The following is a 20,620-nucleotide window of genomic DNA, read 5'->3' on the forward strand; positions in this document are numbered from 1 at the left end:
GGCTGAGACATGGGGTTATGGTATAACTCTGATCTCTAACAGAAGGCTGAGACATGGGGTTATGGTATAACTCTGATCTCTAGCAGAAGGCTGAGACAGGGGGTTATGGTATAACTCTGATCTCTAACAGAAGGCTGAGACATGGGGTTATGGTATAACTCTGATCTCTAGCAGAAGGCTGAGACATGGGGTTATGGTATAACTCTGATCTCTAGCAGAAGGCTGAGACATGGAGTTATGGTATAACTCTGATCTCTAGCAGAAGGCTGAAATGGGGTTATGGTATAACTCTGATCTCTAGCAGAAGGCTGAGACATGGGGTTATGGTATAACTCTGATCTCTAGCAGAAGGCTGAGACACGGGGTTATGGTATAACTCTGATCTTTAACAGAAGGCTGAGCCACGGGATTATGGTATAACTCTGATCTCTAACAGAAGGCTGAGCCACAGGGTTATGGTATAACTCTGATCTCTAACAGAAGGCTGAGACACGGGGTTATGGTATAACTCTGATCTCTAACAGAAGGCTGAGACACGGGGTTATGGTATAACTCTGATATCTAACAGAAGGCTGAGACACGGGGTTATGGTATAACTCTGATCTCTAACAGAAGGCTGAGACACGGGGTTATGGTATAACTCTGATCTCTAGCAGAAGGCTGAGACATGGGGTTATGGTATAACTCTGATCTCTAGCAGAAGGCTGAGACAGGGGGTTATGGTATAACTCTGATCTCTAACAGAAGGCTGAGACATGGGGTTATGGTATAACTCTGATCTCTAGCAGAAGGCTGAGACATGGGGTTATGGTATAACTCTGATCTCTAGCAGAAGGCTGAGACATGGAGTTATGGTATAACTCTGATCTCTAGCAGAAGGCTGAAATGGGGTTATGGTATAACTCTGATCTCTAGCAGAAGGCTGAGACATGGGGTTATGGTATAACTCTGATCTCTAGCAGAAGGCTGAGACACGGGGTTATGGTATAACTCTGATCTTTAACAGAAGGCTGAGCCACGGGATTATGGTATAACTCTGATCTCTAACAGAAGGCTGAGCCACAGGGTTATGGTATAACTCTGATCTCTAACAGAAGGCTGAGACACGGGGTTATGGTATAACTCTGATCTCTAACAGAAGGCTGAGACACGGGGTTATGGTATAACTCTGATATCTAACAGAAGGCTGAGACACGGGGTTATGGTATAACTCTGATCTCTAACAGAAGGCTGAGACACGGGGTTATGGTATAACTCTGATCTCTAGCAGAAGGCTGAGACACGGGGTTATGGTATAACTCTGATCTCTAGCAGAAGGCTGAGACATGGGGTTATGGTATAACTCTGATCTCTAGCAGAAGGCTGAGACATGGAGTTATGGTATAACTCTGATCTCTAGCAGAAGGCTGAGACATGGGGTTATGGTATAACTCTGATCTCTAGCAGAAGGCTGAGACATGGGGTTATGGTATAACTCTGATCTCTAACAGAAGGCTGAGACATGGGGTTATGGTATAACTCTGATCTCTAGCAGAAGGCTGAGACATGGGGTTATGGTATAACTCTGATCTCTAGCAGAAGGCTGAGACATGGAGTTATGGTATAACTCTGATCTCTAGCAGAAGGCTGAGACATGGGGTTATGGTATAACTCTGATCTCTAGCAGAAGGCTGAGACACTGGGTTATGGTATAACTCTGATCTTTAACAGAAGGCTGAGACATGGGGTTATGGTATAACTCTGATCTCTTGCAGAAGGCTGAGACACGGAGTTATGGTATAACTCTGATCTTTAACAGAAGGCTGAGCCACGGGATTATGGTATAACTCTGATCTCTAACAGAAGGCTGAGACACGGGGTTATGGTATAACTCTGATCTCTAGCAGAAGGCTGAGACACGGGGTTATGGTATAACTCTGATCTCTAGCAGAAGGCTGAGACATGGGGTTATGGTATAACTCTGATCTCTAGCAGAAGGCTGAGACATGGAGTTATGGTATAACTCTGATCTCTAGCAGAAGGCTGAGACATGGGGTTATGGTATAACTCTGATCTCTAGCAGAAGGCTGAGACATGGGGTTATGGTATAACTCTGATCTCTAACAGAAGGCTGAGACATGGGGTTATGGTATAACTCTGATCTCTAGCAGAAGGCTGAGACATGGGGTTATGGTATAACTCTGATCTCTAGCAGAAGGCTGAGACATGGAGTTATGGTATAACTCTGATCTCTAGCAGAAGGCTGAGACATGGAGTTATGGTATAACTCTGATCTCTAGCAGAAGGCTGAGACATGGGGTTATGGTATAACTCTGATCTCTAGCAGAAGGCTGAGACACTGGGTTATGGTATAACTCTGATCTTTAACAGAAGGCTGAGACATGGGGTTATGGTATAACTCTGATCTCTAGCAGAAGGCTGAGACATGGAGTTATGGTATAACTCTGATCTCTAGCAGAAGGCTGAGACATGGGGTTATGGTATAACTCTGATCTCTAGCAGAAGGCTGAGACATGGGGTTATGGTATAACTCTGATCTCTAACAGAAGGCTGAGACATGGGGTTATGGTATAACTCTGATCTCTAGCAGAAGGCTGAGACATGGGGTTATGGTATAACTCTGATCTCTAGCAGAAGGCTGAGACATGGAGTTATGGTATAACTCTGATCTCTAGCAGAAGGCTGAGACATGGGGTTATGGTATAACTCTGATCTCTAACAGAAGGCTGAGACACGGGGTTATGGTATAACTCTGATCTCTAGCAGAAGGCTGAGACACGGGGTTATGGTATAACTCTGATCTCTAACAGAAGGCTGAGACACGGGGTTATGGTATAACTCTGATCTCTAGCAGAAGGCTGAGACACTGGGTTATGGTATAACTCTGATCTCTAACAGAAGGCTGAGACACTGGGTTATGGTATAACTCTGATCTCTAGCAGAAGGCTGAGACACGGGGTTATGGTATAACTCTGATCTCTAGCAGAAGGCTGAGACACTGGGTTATGGTATAACTCTGATCTTTAACAGAAGGCTGAGACATGGGGTTATGGTATAACTCTGATCTCTTGCAGAAGGCTGAGACACGGAGTTATGGTATAACTCTGATCTTTAACAGAAGGCTGAGCCACGGGATTATGGTATAACTCTGATCTCTAACAGAAGGCTGAGCCACAGGGTTATGGTATAACTCTGATCTCTAACAGAAGGCTGAGACACGGGGTTATGGTATAACTCTGATCTCTTGCAGAAGGCTGAGACACGGAGTTATGGTATAACTCTGATCTTTAACAGAAGGCTGAGCCACGGGATTATGGTATAACTCTGATCTCTAACAGAAGGCTGAGCCACAGGGTTATGGTATAACTCTGATCTATAACAGAAGGCTGAGACACGGGGTTATGGTATAACTCTGATCTCTAACAGAAGGCTGAGACACGGGGTTACGGTATAACTCTGATCTCTAACAGAAGGCTGAGACACGGGGTTACGGTATAACTCTGATCTCTAACAGAAGGCTGAGACACGGGGTTATGGTATAACTCTGATCTCTAACAGAAGGCTGAGACACGGGGTTATGGTATAACTCTGATCTCTAACAGAAGGCTGAGACACGGGGTTATGGTATAACTCTGATCTCTAGCAGAAGGCTGAGACACGGGGTTATGGTATAACTCTGATCTCTAGCAGAAGGCTGAGACATGGGGTTATGGTATAACTCTGATCTTTAACAGAAGGCTGAGACATGGGGTTATGGTATAACTCTGATCTTTAACAGAAGGCTGACATGGGGTTATGGTATAACTCTGATCTTTAACAGAAGGCTGAGACACGGGGTTATGGTATAACTCTGATCTCTAGCAGAAGGCTGAGACACGGGGTTATGGTATAACTCTGATCTCTAACAGAAGGCTGAGACATGGGGTTATGGTATAACTCTGATCTCTAACAGAAGGCTGAGACATGGGGTTATGGTATAACTCTGATCTCTAACAGAAGGCTGACATGGGGTTACAGTATAATGGTATTCCCCACAGTCAAAATAAAATGTTCTTTGTGCATTTTAGTCTTATCCATAGCGATTTACTATTTACTGACAAATCCTATCCTTCTTCCTCCTTATTCTCAGAATCCCTGTTAATATGTGTCCTATTCCCTGTGGGGCTGGATCAGACTTAGTACATGTTTCAGTACTTTCACTACATCTTTCCTACGCATGCCTTTCCTGCGCACAGTTTTTGGTATTCAGACTTGCCTTATTCAGTCATGTAATACGCTCTGAATAAAATGCATTCAACCACTGAAAAAGCTCCTACTGGCTGGTCAACACATTTTTCTATGGAGTTCATGTTCAATAGGTTTTTCAGTACATTTATCTTAATCTTGGAAATAGGGGGCGCCCTTTTCACTTTTGGATAAAATTGTGCCCAATTTAAATGGCCTCGTACTCTGTCCTACATCATATGATATGCATATTATTATTACTATTGGATAGAAAACACTCTGAAGTTTCTAAAACTGTTTGAATTATATCTGTGAGTAAAACAGAACTCATTTGGCAGGCAAACTTCCAAACAGGAAGTGATAATTCTGAAATGGGTCTCTGTGAAAGGCATCGCCTATTCAATTGCCTTGTATTTATGGATCTGTATGCACTTCATACGCCTTCCACTAGATGTCAACAGGTAGTAGAACGTGGAATGAAGTGTCTAGCCTTATGTGGGACCGGATGAGAGTCTTTGGAGTGACAGGTCAGCCATATTGGCAGTATTTGGTTACGCACTTGGGTATGTCATATCTTTGTCTGCAATGCGTTAGGTAGACACGAAGAAATGCTCCGTCTGGGACGTTTTTGGATATATATGAGAAAAACATCCTAAAGATGGATTCTCAACTGAGTTTGACCAGTTTATTCGACTTTTATTATCACTTTTTGAATTTTTCGTTCATTGCGTCAAATCTTCATGGACACGTGAGCTACACATGCTAGCCAAAGTTGCTAATTCGACAGAAGAAATGGACATTCTAAAACAAAACAACGATTCCTGGCACTGCATTCTGATGAAAGTTCATCAAAGGTAAGGGAATATTTATGATGTTATTTCGTATTTTTGTTGACTCTGTTGACTCCAACATGGCGGAGAATGGCTGAGCGCTGTCTCAGATTATTGCATGCTGTGCTTTTTACAAAAATTTCTCCAGGCATTTTGGAGCCATTTCTGACCATGTCGCCTATGTAAAACCATGATTTGTAGCTATAAATATGCACATTTTCGAACAAAACATAAATGTATTGTATAACATGATGTCATAAGACTGTCATCTGATGAAGTTGTTCAAAGGTTAGTGATTAATTTTATCTCTATTTGTGGGTTTTGTGAAGGCTATCTTTGCGGTGAAAAAATGGCGTTGTGTGTTGGGCTATTGTGGTGAGCTAACATAAATATATGTTGTGTTTTCGCTGTAAAACATTTAAAAAATCGGACATGTTGGCTGGATTCACAAGATGTTTATCTTTAATTATGTGTACAACATGTATTTTTCATAAATGTTTTATGATGAGTATTTCTGTATTTCACGTTGCTCTCTGTAATTATTCTGGCTGTTTTGGAGCCATTTCTGACCATGTCGCCAATGTAAAACCACGATTTGTAGCTATAAATATGCACATTTTCGAACAAAACATAAATGTATTGTATAACATGATGTCATAAGACTGTCATCTGATGAAGTTGTTCAAAGGTTAGTGATTAATTTTATCTCTATTTGTGGGTTTTGTGAAAGCTATCTTTGCGGTGAAAAAATGGCGTTGTGTGTTGGGCTATTGTGGTGAGCTAACATAAATATATGTTGTGTTTTCGCTGTAAAACATTTAAAAAATCGGACATGTTGGCTGGATTCACAAGATGTTTATCTTTCATTTGCTGTATTGGACTTGTGATTTCATTAAATTATTTTATATTTTGTTCCCTGTGGCGCTAGGCTAGGCTATGCTACTCAGCGTTTCTGATGAGAATGATCCCGGATCCAGGATGGGTGGTCCGTAGAGGTTTTAAGCCATACCTTTTAGAGTGAATTTTGTCAACAGACGCACTAGAATATATGGAGAGAAAGGTTCAGAATATAAGCCGTCTAAATATATGCCTATTCGTCTTCGTTTCAGCATCAATTGGTAGATTTAAAAAATACTCTGATCTTGTAGATTATTTAGGGTTCTGAAAGTATTTATGAATCCTAAAAAAACTGTGTTGGAGAGACAGAATCTACCAAAAGCAACTTAACAACTTTACATTCTATAGCTAAGTAAAATATCATCAGCCAGCTAACTTCATATTAGCTTGTTATCTCAATTTAGGCCTATTTATCATTGTACGTTAACAACTAATGCTCTAAATGCATTTGTAGATAACAGCAACGGAAGGAGGGGGAAATTATTTTCTGCTCCAGCTGTCAGAGTAGGTTTACTAGTTAGACGGGGTTGTGGGATGACATTATCAAAAGATTCTCCAGCTGTAGTCCCTGGAGAGGAAAACTACGCAGACAGACAGAGAGATAATAGTCAGGACTGTCTAATTGTGATAAAATGAAGCCTGTTTCTTTGTGATGTCGGGTGGAGATTATAACAGAACATACCCAAGATGTTCAAACGTTCATAGATGACCAGCAGGGTCAAATAATAACAATCACAGTGGTTGTAGAGGGTGCAACAGGTCAATACCTCAGGAGTAAATGTCAGTTGGCTTTTCATAGCCGATCATTCAGAGTATCTCTACCGCTCATTTGCATATTGTTGAGCTAGCTATTGTTCTCAGTTTAAAATGATACAAGTAGATAATGTATACCGTATGAGGCTAACGGTTTTATAAGACAGATTTTCTACATGATTTTTCTGACATAAAATTGTTTAGTGCAAATCCAACCCTTCTGTTCTAGGTACTGTACTATACAGGGAAGTAAGGTGCTGACAGTCTGTAAGGGAAAGGGAGATACCTAATCAGTTGTACAACTGAATGCCTTCAACTGAAATGTGTCAACCGCATTTAACCCCATTTAACCCCAAACCCCTCTGAATCAGAGAGGTGTGTGGGGCTGCCTTAATCGACATCCACGTCTTCGGCACCCAGGGAACAGTGGGTTAACAGCCTTGCTCAGGTGCAGAATGACTGATTTTTACCTTGTCAACTCAGGGATTCAATCCAGCAACCTTTCGGTTACTGGCCCAATGCTCTAACCACTAGGCTACCTGCCGCCCCACAGGCTAATTCAAAATGTCAAAAAGCAACATAATGGGCATGGGAGCATTCTAATTCTCCCTTGTTTATTTGCTGAGAATGATTTTAGAACACAGAGACAAAACCAGAAGGTCAATGGCATGGAGGAGAATGGAGGAGATGTTGATTGTGGGTGAAGAGAGATTTGCAAGTCAAAGCCACCATTTCCATTACCCAAAGTACACATTCATGTACTTATTTTACATGTAGGCCTATGTATTTGACAGGAAGTGAGCTAACATCATCAATCTCATGACACAGGTTTAATGGGAGAGCCATAAACTATAATATATGAGAATCATAATGTTAATAAAGACAACGTAATCCAACTGGTATCATATTACAGGGGAAATTCATGCTTAATGTATGATTTACAATGTTATAATGCCTTTAGCTGGTGATTTCTATCTGTTGGTGGACAAGTTTCCCAATTTAATTTAGTCAACACATTCACAAATGGTGGATCTGATCACAGTTTTGAGGTTGAGGTGGATTTATGTTCATAGCTAGCTATCAGCACAAGCAAACCCCGATCAACACCGGAAATCTCAGCAATCCTCCTGCAGGCCATTGACCTTATCATTTTGTCTCTGTGTTCTAGCAAAGCAACATCATATAGAGTTGGAATAGCAGACAGTGATGATTGTCTTCTTACATCCATCCATTGCTTGTCTGGAAATAATTACAGGCAGAACTACGTTTTATGATCGGAAGATTTTCAAGCAAACATCTGCTCCTCATCTGATTGGTTAATGGAAGCGGTGGCCGGTGCAATTTGCATAAACTAGAGCGCCGCTGGCAGCGTTTATGCCACTAAACTTCCCACAATCCCCTGCACATTGCTCCGCGTATTCGCGGAGGTTGAACTTCGTCTAACAAATTGGGAAGTGGTAGAAACCCTATGTTAATTAAGGCTTGCTCTGCACTACGGTCCATAACTATTTAATTAGCTTACATGTCTCACATGTCTTGTTACGAATGATTCTCAGCAACAACCACACGACCCTGACCGTGTTTACAGAGGAAGCAAATGAAGGTAAATGAAACTATGTAATTAAATGGAATGATTATGTAGGCTACACCAACTGAAGGGAACTAACAGTAATGGAATGATTATGTAGGCTACACCAACTGAAGGGAACTAACAGTAATGGAATGATTATGTAGGCTATACCAACAGAAGGGAACTAACAGTAATGGAATGATTATGTAGGCTATACCAACAGAAGGGAACTAATAGTAATGGAATGATTATGTAGGCTATACCAACAGAAGGGAACTAACAGTAATGGAATGATTATGTAGGCTATACCAACAGAAGGGAACTAACAGTAATGGAATGATTATGTAGGCTATACCAACAGAAGGGAACTAACAGTAATGGAATGATTATGTAGGCTATACCAACTGAAGGGAACTATCAGTAATGGAATGATTATGTAGACTATACTAACAGTAATGGAATGATTATGTAGGCTATACCAACTGAAGGGAACTAACAGTAATGGAATGATTATGTAGGCTATACCAACAGAAGGGAACTAACAGTAATGGAATGATTATGTAGGCTATACCAACAGAAGGGAACTAACAGTAATGGAATGATTATGTAGGCTATACCAACAGAAGGGAACTAATAGTAATGGAATGATTATGTAGGCTATACCAACAGAAGGGAACTAACAGTAATGGAATGATTATGTAGGCTATACCAACAGAAGGGAACTAACAGTAATGGAATGATTATGTAGGCTATACCAACTGAAGGGAACTATCAGTAATGGAATGATTATGTAGACTATACTAACAGTAATGGAATGATTATGTAGGCTATACCAACTGAAGGGAACTAACAGTAATGGAATGATTATGTAGGCTATACCAACAGAAGGGAACTAACAGTAATGGAATGATTATGTAGGCTATACCAACAGAAGGGAACTAACAGTAATGGAATGATTATGTAGGCTATACCAACTGAAGGGAACTAACAGTAATGGAATGATTATGTAGGCTATACCAACAGAAGGGAACTAACAGTAATGGAATGATTATGTAGGCTATACCAACTGAAGGGAACTAACAGTAATGGAATGATTATGTAGGCTATACCAACAGAAGGGAACTAACAGTAATGGAATGATTATGTAGGCTATACCAACAGAAGGGAACTAACAGTAATGGAATGATTATGTAGGCTATACCAACTGAAGGGAACTATCAGTAATGGAATGATTATGTAGACTATACTAACAGTAATGGAATGATTATGTAGGCTATACCAACTGAAGGGAACTAACAGTAATGGAATGATTATGTAGGCTATACCAACAGAAGGGAACTAACAGTAATGGAATGATTATGTAGGCTATACCAACAGAAGGGAACTAACAGTAATGGAATGATTATGTAGGCTATACCAACTGAAGGGAACTAACAGTAATGGAATGATTATGTAGGCTATACCAACTGAAGGGAACTAACAGTAATGGAATGATTATGTAGGCTATACCAACTGAAGGGAACTAACAGTAATGGAATGATTATGTAGGCTATACTAACAGTAATGGAATGATTATGTAGGCTATACCAACAGAGGGGAACTAACACTAATGGAATGATTATGTAGGCTATACCAACTGAAGGGAACTAACAGTAATGGAATGATTATGTAGGCTATACCAACAGAAGGGAACTAACAGTAATGGAATGATTATGTAGGCTATACCAACAGAAGGGAACTAACAGTAATGGAATGATTATGTAGGCTATTCCAACAGAAGGGAACTAACAGTAATGGAATGATTATGTAGGCTATACCAACAGAAGGGAACTAACAGTAATGGAATGATTATGTAGGCTATACCAACAGAAGGGAACTAACAGTAATGGAATGATTATGTAGGCTATACCAACAGAAGGGAACTAACAGTAATGGAATGATTATGTAGGCTATACCAACAGAAGGGAACTAACACTAATGGAATGATTATGTAGGCTATACCAACAGAAGGGAACTAACAGTAATGGAATGATTATGTAGGCTATTCCAACAGAAGGGAACTAACAGTTGGCATTGTAATATGTGTGGTTATTAGGACTGCTGACGGTCGATACTGATAGTGACTAATATTAACATGTTAGAAACAGGAAACTGAGAAAGTCGGGGTAGCCTATAATTAAGACATTCGAGAGTTCCCATCCCTGTAAGTTTAAAAGCAGTACAATTTAAATTCTACATTGTGGCACAGCATTTCATAAACTGGACTCTGGGAAAGTTGATACTGTATGTTGCTATGTTTCAGTTTTCTGCCATATGACTGGTTTCACATTAGTCTTCAGCGATTATAAGGTAAAAATACATCTAAAACAAGTTTAATTGATATTAACAATTCCCTTATCCAACCGAGCTCTTATCAATAGCTGTTATCCAGTTGTACATTAAATACTTGGAGAATAATTTTACTTTAAAATCAAGTAGATGGTTTTTCCACTTGGAACCGGTATGTTTGCTAGACCGTGTTTCCTTGTAAAAGGTGGTGGAATAATTACGGAATTCAGTCAAGGTCAGAATACGGCACATCTGCAGACACACCTTCATTTATTCAATCTCCACCCCAAACGAATAGCTGGTGAATATCATGCTATTCTCATGCTTAAGTTCAAGGTCAGAATACGTGTAGAGAGAAAAGTGCATAAAAATGGGAATTATTCTGAATTTACGTGCGCGTAACTCGGATCGGAATTCAGCCCATTGTGATTACGTTTATGGAACAGAAATGACAGATTCAATTCAAATCATTTTAAGTAGATTATCCACTCATCTATAAAGCACATGCATCCAGGGCCTCAGCATAATTGCTGTTGGTTTGTGTTTGGTGAATGGACAGGGGTACAGGACTGGACCTGGGTTCAAATGCTATTTGAAATATTTCAAATACTTTACTCTATCCTTCCAGGAGTACCAGTTGGGCGGGGTTTACAGTTTGGGGACTGTCTAGTCCCCAAACTAGTCTAGCTCAATCAAGCACAGCAGAATATTTTGAATACTATTTGAACCCTGGTCTGGACAGGACAGTGCCTGGCTTATAACCTACACTAGGCCAGGAGAAAAGGGGCTGATCCGCCCTTCCATCCACACCCAGCCCTATTAAAGCCACTGTGGACCAGAGCTTTTCTACATTGTCTTCCTGCTGTGTCCTATCTGATCGATGTTGACTGGGGGTCACCTAAGCCTGTAGCAGCCAGGGGAACAGGGAATTGCGATGTTTGTGTTTTTGGTGTGTGGTGGTGCACACAGGGGGCTAAACGTTTACATGCATTAATTTGACTTCATTTGACTTCATTTGACTGGTGGCCCAGGCTGAGGTACAGACCATAGTGACACAGAGCCCATGGACAGACTGCGCCCTATGTTAACCGCCTTTCTCCCCAGAGCTAGAGATAGCTCAGAGGTTAGGAGAAAACCAAGAGGCTGTTTGGGTGAACAGCGTTGCCACACTCCAAAGTAAAATTTTCACTCAGCTTTTGTTTATTTCCAAACGAACATGAGAAAGCCGGAAATCAAGGTTCTGTGTGATGACTCTGAGGGTTTCAACAGGGAAATCAAGTACACGCTCAGACTGGGTGGGTAGTTTACACAGCTGACTGTTATGCAGGAGTTGGATGGTGATGTTGTGCCTCTATTGACGTTATTGGACTGACTGACACTGGCTGACTGGCTGACTGGCTGGCTGGCTCGTTGGCTGGCTGACTGGCTGGCTGGCTGACTGGCTGGCTGACTGGCTGACTGGCTGGCTGGCTGGCTGACTGACTGGCTGCCTGCCTGCCTGACTGGCTGGCTAGCTCGCTGGCTGGCTGACTACCTGACTGGCTGGCTGACTGACTGACTGACTGGCTGGCTGACTGTAGTGGAAAGGACACAGATCTGGGAGGTGAAACACCTCCTGGGTGTTACTGTAGAGCTGCTGGGTCCCTCTGTCTCTCACTGATTCCTGTGGTAAAACATTCACTGTATGCAAAAAGTATTTTCTCACTCAGATTGGATCTCTCTCTCTCTCTCTCTCTCTCTCTCTCTCTCTGTCACGCCCTGACCTTAGAGAGCCTTTTTATTCTCTATGTTGGTTAGGTCAGGGTGTGACTAGGGTGGGTAGTCTATTTTTTTTATTTTCTATGTTGGCCTGGTATGGTTCTCAATCAGAGGCAGCTGTCTATCGTTGTCTCTGATTGGGGATCATATTTAGGCAGCCTTTTCCACCTGTTGTGTGAAGGATCTTGATTTTGTATTATAGCTTCAGCCCTACAAAGCTGTAGGTTTCGTTCGTTACTCTTTCTTGTTTTGTGCCGGTTATCATTAATTAAAAATTATTAACCTACCCCACGCTGCATCTTGGTCCGACCATCCTTCCAACAACGGTCGTTACACTCTCGCTCCTTCTATCTCTCTCTTTCTGTCTCCCTCTGTCTCTCTAACCCTTAAAAGCAATACAGCTTTTTAAGAAATCACGAATTGAAATGTGCTTGTGTGATTGTGTGTATGTTTTGAAATGAAGGTTAACCAGCATAGGGGGTGGGGTAGTTTAGGGTAACTGATTGTAGAGTGTGTGTGTGTATGTGTGTGAGAGAGTAGAATGTATCTTTATCTGAAAGAACAGAGGACAGAGCAGACCGTGAGAAATTACTGATTGTGCATGCGTGCCTGTGTGTAATTCTCTGCCTGATAATGTGTGTATGGGTGTTCGTGTGCATGGCTGCCTCAGCGTGTGTGATCAGTTGAATAACAGGCTGGTGGGAACAATATTGACTATTAGCAGGTAACTTTTGGCGCCCCACCAAACTGTTCTGTTAGAAACACTCCTTTTAAACCCCTACACACACACACACACACACACACACACACACACACACACACACACACACACACACACACACACACACACACACACACACACACACACACACACACACACACACACACACACACACACACACACACACACACACACACACACACACACACACACACACACACACACACACACACATCTCAGGTGCTCATCCCAGGCTCCCAACTCTCCTCACTCCTCAGGCCTGCAGCAGGGAGGGTGGTGAGAGGGGGGCTGGAGAGTGGGACGTCTCTTCCATCTCTCCCAGGCCCAGAGGGGGGGGGGGGGGGGGGTACTGTCTCTCCTAGGCCCAGAGGAGGGGATGCTGTCTCTCCCAGTCCCAGAGGAGGGATGCTGTCTCTCCCAGGCCCAGAGGGGGGATGCTGTCTCTCCCAGGCCCAGCGGAGGGTATGCTGTCTCTCCCAGTCCCAGAGGAGGGATGCTGTCTCTCCCAGGCCCAGAGGTGGGGATGCTGTCTCTCCCAGGCCCAGAGGAGGGGATGCTGTCTCATTGACCAGTCCTGGCCAGGAGGCAAAGAGAGAGAGGAGGCTGATCGTAGGAGCCTGGTAGATAGATCAATCTGGTGATAGGAGCCTGTTAGAGAGATCAATCTGATGGCTAGAACAATAGCCATCTGTCATGCGTGGCTGCTCTCCCTTCCACAGCTCCGTAGGGACCAGCCAGTGGTGACTTTATTTATGTTCACTCTCCCTTTTTTCCAGGGTAACTTCTGCCCCTTTACAATGGGCCTTTTGTCCCCCTCCCTCCGCCCTTTTCCAACTTTTTAGCCCTTCGAGCTCAATTGGAACAAAAGTTGAAAGCGCAACTATTCACCTTCCTCCCTTCCTCCCTCCTGCTCTCTGATTCCCATTATGACTTCTGGCTCCGACTCTCTGTCTCTAGCTGTGCTGCTGCTGCTGTGTGTGTGTGTGTGTGTGTGTGTGTGTGTGTGTGTGTGTGTGTGTGTGTGTGTGTGTGTGTGTGTGTGTGTGTGTGTGTGTGTGTGTGTGTGTGTGTGTGTGTGTGTGTGTGTGTGTGTGTGTGTGTGTGTGTGTGTGTGTGTGTGTGTGTGTGTGTGTGTGTGTGTGTGTGTGTGTGTGTATAGAGAAGATGCCTGCATGGTGTGGTCCTGGACTATGGGAATGAACTGAGACAAAGCCTCACACTCCAGCGCTTACCATGCTCAGCAATTTCACACATCTCTTATTTCCCACATTGGATCCCTTCCTCAATCTGTTACTGTTATCTCAATGATGGCCTCTTTCTGTCAGCTCCATTGTTTGTCACTCCCTATCCCCAGTGTCCAGGAAGTCAGCTCCACTAAAGATGACGTTACATAGCACACGCTGCCCGTTGGTGCACGACACAAAACACTTCCCCCCTGGTTGATAACTGTGTGTGTGTGCTGTCTCTCATGCTGTCTCTCCCAGGCCCAGAGGAGGAGAGGGGATGCGGTCTCTCCCAGGCCCAGAGGAGGAGAGGGGATGCTGTCTCATTGACCCATGCTGACCAGGAGGCAAAGAGAGAGAGGAGGCTAATGGTAGGAGTCTGGCAGAGAGTTCAATCTTATAGTAGGAGCCTGATAGAGAGATCAATCTGATGGTAGGAGCCTGGTAGAGAGATCAATCTGATGGTAGGAGCCTGGTAGATAGATCAATCTGATGGTAGGAGCCTGGTAGATAGAACAATCTGATGGTAGGAGCCTGATAGAGAGATCAATCTGATGGTAGGAGCCTGATAGAGAGATCAATCTGATGGTAGGAGCCTGGTAGATAGATCAATCTGATGGTAGGAGCCTGGTAGATCGATCAATCTGATGGTAGGAGCCTGGTAGATAGATCAATCTGATGGTAGGAGCCTGGTAGAGAGATCAATCTGATGGTAGGAGCCTGGTAGATAGATCAATCTGATGGTAGGAGCCTGGTAGATAGAACAATCTGATGGTAGGAGCCTGGTAGATAGATCAATCTGATGGTAGGAGCCTGGTAGATAGATCAATCTGATGGTAGGAGCCTGGTAGATAGATCAATCTGATGGTAGGAGCCTGGTAGATAGATCAATCTGACTGTAGGAGCCTGATAGAGAGATCAATCTGATGGTAGGAGCCTGGTAGATAGAACAATCTGATGGTAGGAGCCTGGTAGATAGAACAATCTGATGGTAGGAGCCTGGTAGATAGATCAATCTGATGGTTAGAACAATAGCCATCTGTCATGCGTGGCTGCTCTCCCTTCCACAGCTCTGTTCACTATAGGGCCAAGGGACCAGCCAGTGGTGGCTTGTCTCATTTTCAACACATTGGACGGAGGCTGACTCCTCTTCTTAAGGGGTTCAAGCCGGTCCATGATAGATTGGGATTCAGATTGCAATTTGTTACTGCTGTCATCAACACGACTTTTCAAGGGGAAACTTCTACATCTGATGGGTAAACTACTCCAGAAGATGTTGGTTGGCCAACTTGAGACGTTGAACACCATGTTTTCATCAGGGCTCTCTCAACATCTCAATAAACTCCAACCTGATACAGTAGCTAAGGCTACGTTTACACAGGCAGCCAATTCGGATCTTTTGACCAATTATTGGTCTTTTGTCCAATCAGATCAGATCTTTTGCCCATAATTGCAGCCTAAATGCCGCAGAAAGTTTGCCAAAGAGAAAGTGAAGTAGCCTGGTGGTCCAGTCTGTCTGTGCTTTAGTCAACTCCTATGTGTGTTTGTCCTTTGTATGGCATGACAACCATAGTAGAGTTGGTTACACTACAGCAGTATTAAATCAGGCTGGGAGTGAAAGCTTGGAGTGTTGATCTAGGAACAATTTAGCCTTTTTGATCATAATTAAAAAGATTATATCGACAGATCCTAGATCAGCACTTCTACTTTGAACTGCTTTGTGGATACGGGCCGAGGCTGGGAGTAAAAGCTAGAAAGGAGAGACTGTGACAGATGATAAAACAAGGTAGTGAAGGGGATCATTTACAGCCCCCAGCAGGGCTACAGTTTCAGCCAGGCACCATAATGGACTATCTGGCAAATAAGCCAGTGCTTTCTGTGTCCTGTAGATAATAGTTCCCAGCTGTTTGTGGTTCAGGGGAACAAAGGGCTGTTTGTAAAAGGTGATCTGTTGATTGGTTCTAGCGTCAGTACGAAGCTGTTTGATTGGCTCGGCTTTAATAGGACTTGGATCAGAGGAGAGCTGGCATCTGTGTACGGTACTGCCTTACACACACACACACACACATCCTGGGGCTGACTCAGCATACCATAACAACACTGGCCAATCTCTCTCTGTGTATGTGTCCAAGTGGAGAGGGAGAGAGAGTTGGAGAAGGAGAGGGAGGGAGAGAGGTGGAGAGGGTGAGAGGAGGAGAGGGAGCGATAGGTGGAGAGGGAGAGAGAGGTGGAGAGAGGTGGAGAGATAGGTGGAGAGGGAGAGATAGGTGGAGATGGAGAGAGAGGTGGAGAGGTAAAGAGGTGGAGAGAGAGAGAGAGAGAGGTGGAGAGGGAGGGGGAGAGGGAGAGCGGTGGAGAGAGAGAGGTGGAGATGGAGAGAGGTGGAGAGAGAGAGAAAGAGGTAGAGAGGTGGAGAGGTAAGAGGTGGAGAGAGAGGTGTAGAGGGAGAGAGAGATGGAGATAGAGGTGAAGAGGGAAAGAGAGGTGAAGAGGGACGGGAGAGGGAGAGAGGTGGAGAGAGAGATAGATGGAGAGGGAGAGAGAGAGATAGGTGGAGAGGGAGAGAGAGGGGGAGATGGAGATAGAGGTGAGGGGAGAGGGAGAGAGGTGGAGAGAGAGAAAGAGGTAGAGAGGTGGAGAGAGTGAGTGAGAGGTGGAGAGGTAAAGAAGTGGAGAGGTAAGAGGTGGAGAGGGAGAGAGAGGTGGAGAGGTAGAGAGGGGGGCAGGGTGAGAGAGGTGAAGAGGGAGAGAGAGGTGAAGAATGAGAGAAAGGTGGAGCGGTAGAAAGGGGGGCAGGGAGAGAGAGGTGAAGTTGGAGAGATAGGTGGAGAGGTAAGAGAGGGGGCAGGGAGAGAGAGGTGGAGAGGTAGAGAGAGGTGAAGAAGGAGAGAGAGGTGAAGAAGGAGAGAGTGGTGAAGAGGTAGAGAGGGGGACGGGGAGAGAGAAGTGGAGAGGTAGAGAGGGACGGGGAGAGAGAGGTGGAGAGAGGGAGCGAGAGGTGGAGAGGTAAAGAATTGGAGAGGTAAGAGGTGGAGAGGGAGAGAGAGGTGGAGAGGGAGAGATAGGTGGAGAGGTAAAGAAGTGAGGATGTAAGAGGTGGAGAGGTAGAGAAGTGGAGAGGTAAGAGGTGGAGAGGGAGAGATAGGTGGAGAGGTAAAGAAGTGACGATGTAAGAGGTGGAGAGGTAGAGAAGTGGAGAGGTAAGAGGTGGAGAGGGAGAGATAGGTGGAGAGGTAAAGAAGTGACGATGTAAGAGGTGGAGAGGTAAAGAAGTGAGGAGGTAAGAGGTGGAGAGAGAGAGGTGGAGAGGGGGAGAGAGGTGGAGAGGGAGAGATAGGTGGAGAGGTAAAGAAGTGAGGAGGTAAGAGGTGGAGAGGTAGAGAAGTGGAGAGGTAAGAGGTGGAGAGGGAGAGATAGGTGGAGAGGTAAAGAAGTGACGATGTAAGAGGTGGAGAGGTAAAGAAGTGACGATGTAAGAGGTGGAGAGAGAGAGGTGGAGAGGGGGAGAGAGGGGGAGCGGGGGAGAGATGGAGGGTTAAAGAAGTGGAGAGGGAGAGCGAGGTGGAGAGGGAGAAATAGGTGGAGAGGGAGAAATAGGTGGAGAGGGAGAAATAGGTGGAGAGGTAAAGAAGTGGAGAGGTAAGAGGTGGAGAGGTAGAGATAGGTGGAGAGGGAGAGAGGGATGGAGCGATAACGGAGTGGATAGGCAGAGAGGGAGAGAGAGGTAAGGAGGTGGAGATGGGAGAGAGAGGTGGAGAGGGAGAGAGAGGTGGAGAGGGAGAGAGAGATGGAGAGGGAGAGGAGGGAGAGAGAGATGGAGAGAGAGAGAGATAGGCAGAGAGGGAGAGAGAGGTAAGGAGGTGGAGATGGGAGAGAGAGATGGAGAGGGAGAGAGGTAAGGAGGTGGAGATGGGAGAGAGAGATGGAGAGAGGTAAGGAGGTGGAGATGGGAGAGAGAGGTAGAGAGGTGGAGAGATGGAGAGGGCAGGAGGTAAAAAGGTGGAGAGGGAGAGAGAGGTGGAGAGGGAGAGAGAGATGGAGAGGGAGAGGTAGGTGGAGAGGGAGAGAGAGATGGAGAGAGAGATAGGCAGAGAGGGAGAGAGAGGTAAGGAGGTGGAGATGGGAGAGAGAGATGGAGAGGGAGAGAGGTAAGGAGGTGGAGATGGGAGAGAGAGGTAGAGAGGTGGAGAGGGAGAGGGCAGGAGGTAAAAAGGTGGAGAGGGAGAGAGAGGTGAAGTGAGAGAGAGTGTTCTCTTGGGGTTTGTTGCAGTGTAAGTAACTAAACTTGGTCCAAGCTAAAACGGCTCAAAGGGCAGGGGCCTATCTCCTGTTTTTTCTTTGAGTCAGCTTAGGTTACATGTTTACATTTTAGTCATTTAGCACGTACAAGAGTGTTCAAAACTGTTATCAAAGGGTGGCTACTTTAAAGAATATAAAATATAAATACATTTTGATTTACCATTTTTTTGGTTACTATATAATTCCATATGTGTTATTTTGTAGTTTTGATGTCTTCACCATTATTCTACAATGTAGAAAATAGTAAAAATAAAGAAAAACCCTTGAATGAGTAGGTGTGTCCAAACTTTTGACTGGTACTGTACATTTGACTGGTACTGTACAATCTATCCATTGTTTCATGTTTCCCGCCTCAGGCCGGTGGTTCCCTATGCAGGATGGGTATGGTCCAGAGGAGCGGTGTTGGGTTCTGGTGGACGACATTCTAGATCCCAACATCATCCAATATTTCCACGTTCACCACCCGGACCGGCCTGTTCCTCGCCCTCGAGGTCGTCCCCCTGGTCAGCGCCGTCCAAGGCTGGAGGCGCGTGTCGGGGGAGGGGGGGGGGGGGGGGGGGGGGGTACTGTAACGTCTGCTTTACTAAACACTGGTTCTGGCAACCCATCATTACGCACACCTGGCAACCCTCATTATGTACACCTGGCAACCCTCATTAAGTACACCTGGCAACCCTCATTACGTACACCTGGCAACCCTCATTACGCACACCTGGCAACCCTCATTACGCACACCTGGCAACCCTCATTACGTACACCTGGCAACCCTCATTACACACACCTGGCAACCCTCATTATGTACACCTGGCAACCCTCATTACGTACACCTGGCAACCCTCATTACGCACACCTGGCAACCCTCATTACGCACACCTGGCAACCCTCATTACACACACCTGGCAACCCTCATTATGTACACCTGGCAACCCTCATTACGTACACCTGGCAACCCTCATTACGCACACCTGGCAACCCTCATTACGCACACCTGGCAACCCTCATTACGTACACCTGGCAACCCATCATTACGCACACCTGGCAACCCATCATTACGTACACCTGGCAACCCTCATTACGCACACCTGGCAACCCTCATTACGTACACCTGGCAACCCTCATTACGCACACCTGGCAACCCTCATTACACACACCTGGCAACCCTCATTATGTACACCTGGCAACCCTCATTACGCACACCTGGCAACCCTCATTACACACATCTGGCAACCCTCATTATGTATACCTGGCAACCCTCATTACGCACACCTGGCAACCCTCATTACGTACACCTGCGCCCCATCATGAGGCACACCTGGACTTCATCACTACCCTGATTACTCCCCCTTTATCTAGCACTCCCTAAATCAAATCAAATCTCATTTTTATAAGTCACATACACATATTTAGCAGATGGTACTGCGGGTGTAGCAAAATGCTTGTGTTTCTAGCTTCAACAGTGCAGTAGTATCTAACAATTCACAACAATACACACACATCTAAAACTAAAATAATGGAATTAAGAAATATGTAAGTATTAGATTGAGCAATATCGGAGTGGCATTGACTAAAATACAGTAGAATACAGTAGAATACATATGAGATGTATATACTAGCATCACTCTTCAGGCAGTATTGTTTCTGTGTTCATGTCCAGATGCTCTCTTGTTTTGTATCTATGGTCGTTATTATTATTAAAGTCACTACCTGCACCTGCTTCCTGTCTCCCAGCGTCACCATTACAGTGCCTCACCCTAATAATTTGGTCTATTTTCCCCTCTTAACGTAGCCTACTGTTCTGACTTGATGGTGCACATGTAACCTGTAGTCTGTTTTAGGGAAATGTAATCATATGCCCCCTTTATTTATACCGTTCTGACTTGCTGAACAAATAGTTATATTGACTGTGTCCGTCCTAGCTCGCTCATTAATGTATATATTTTTTAACCCCTTTTTCTTCCCAATTTCGATCTTGTCTCATCGCTGCAACTCCCCAACG

This window comes from Salvelinus alpinus, chromosome 28, assembly GCF_045679555.1.
Source record: "Salvelinus alpinus chromosome 28, SLU_Salpinus.1, whole genome shotgun sequence".
NCBI lineage: Eukaryota > Metazoa > Chordata > Actinopteri > Salmoniformes > Salmonidae > Salvelinus > Salvelinus alpinus.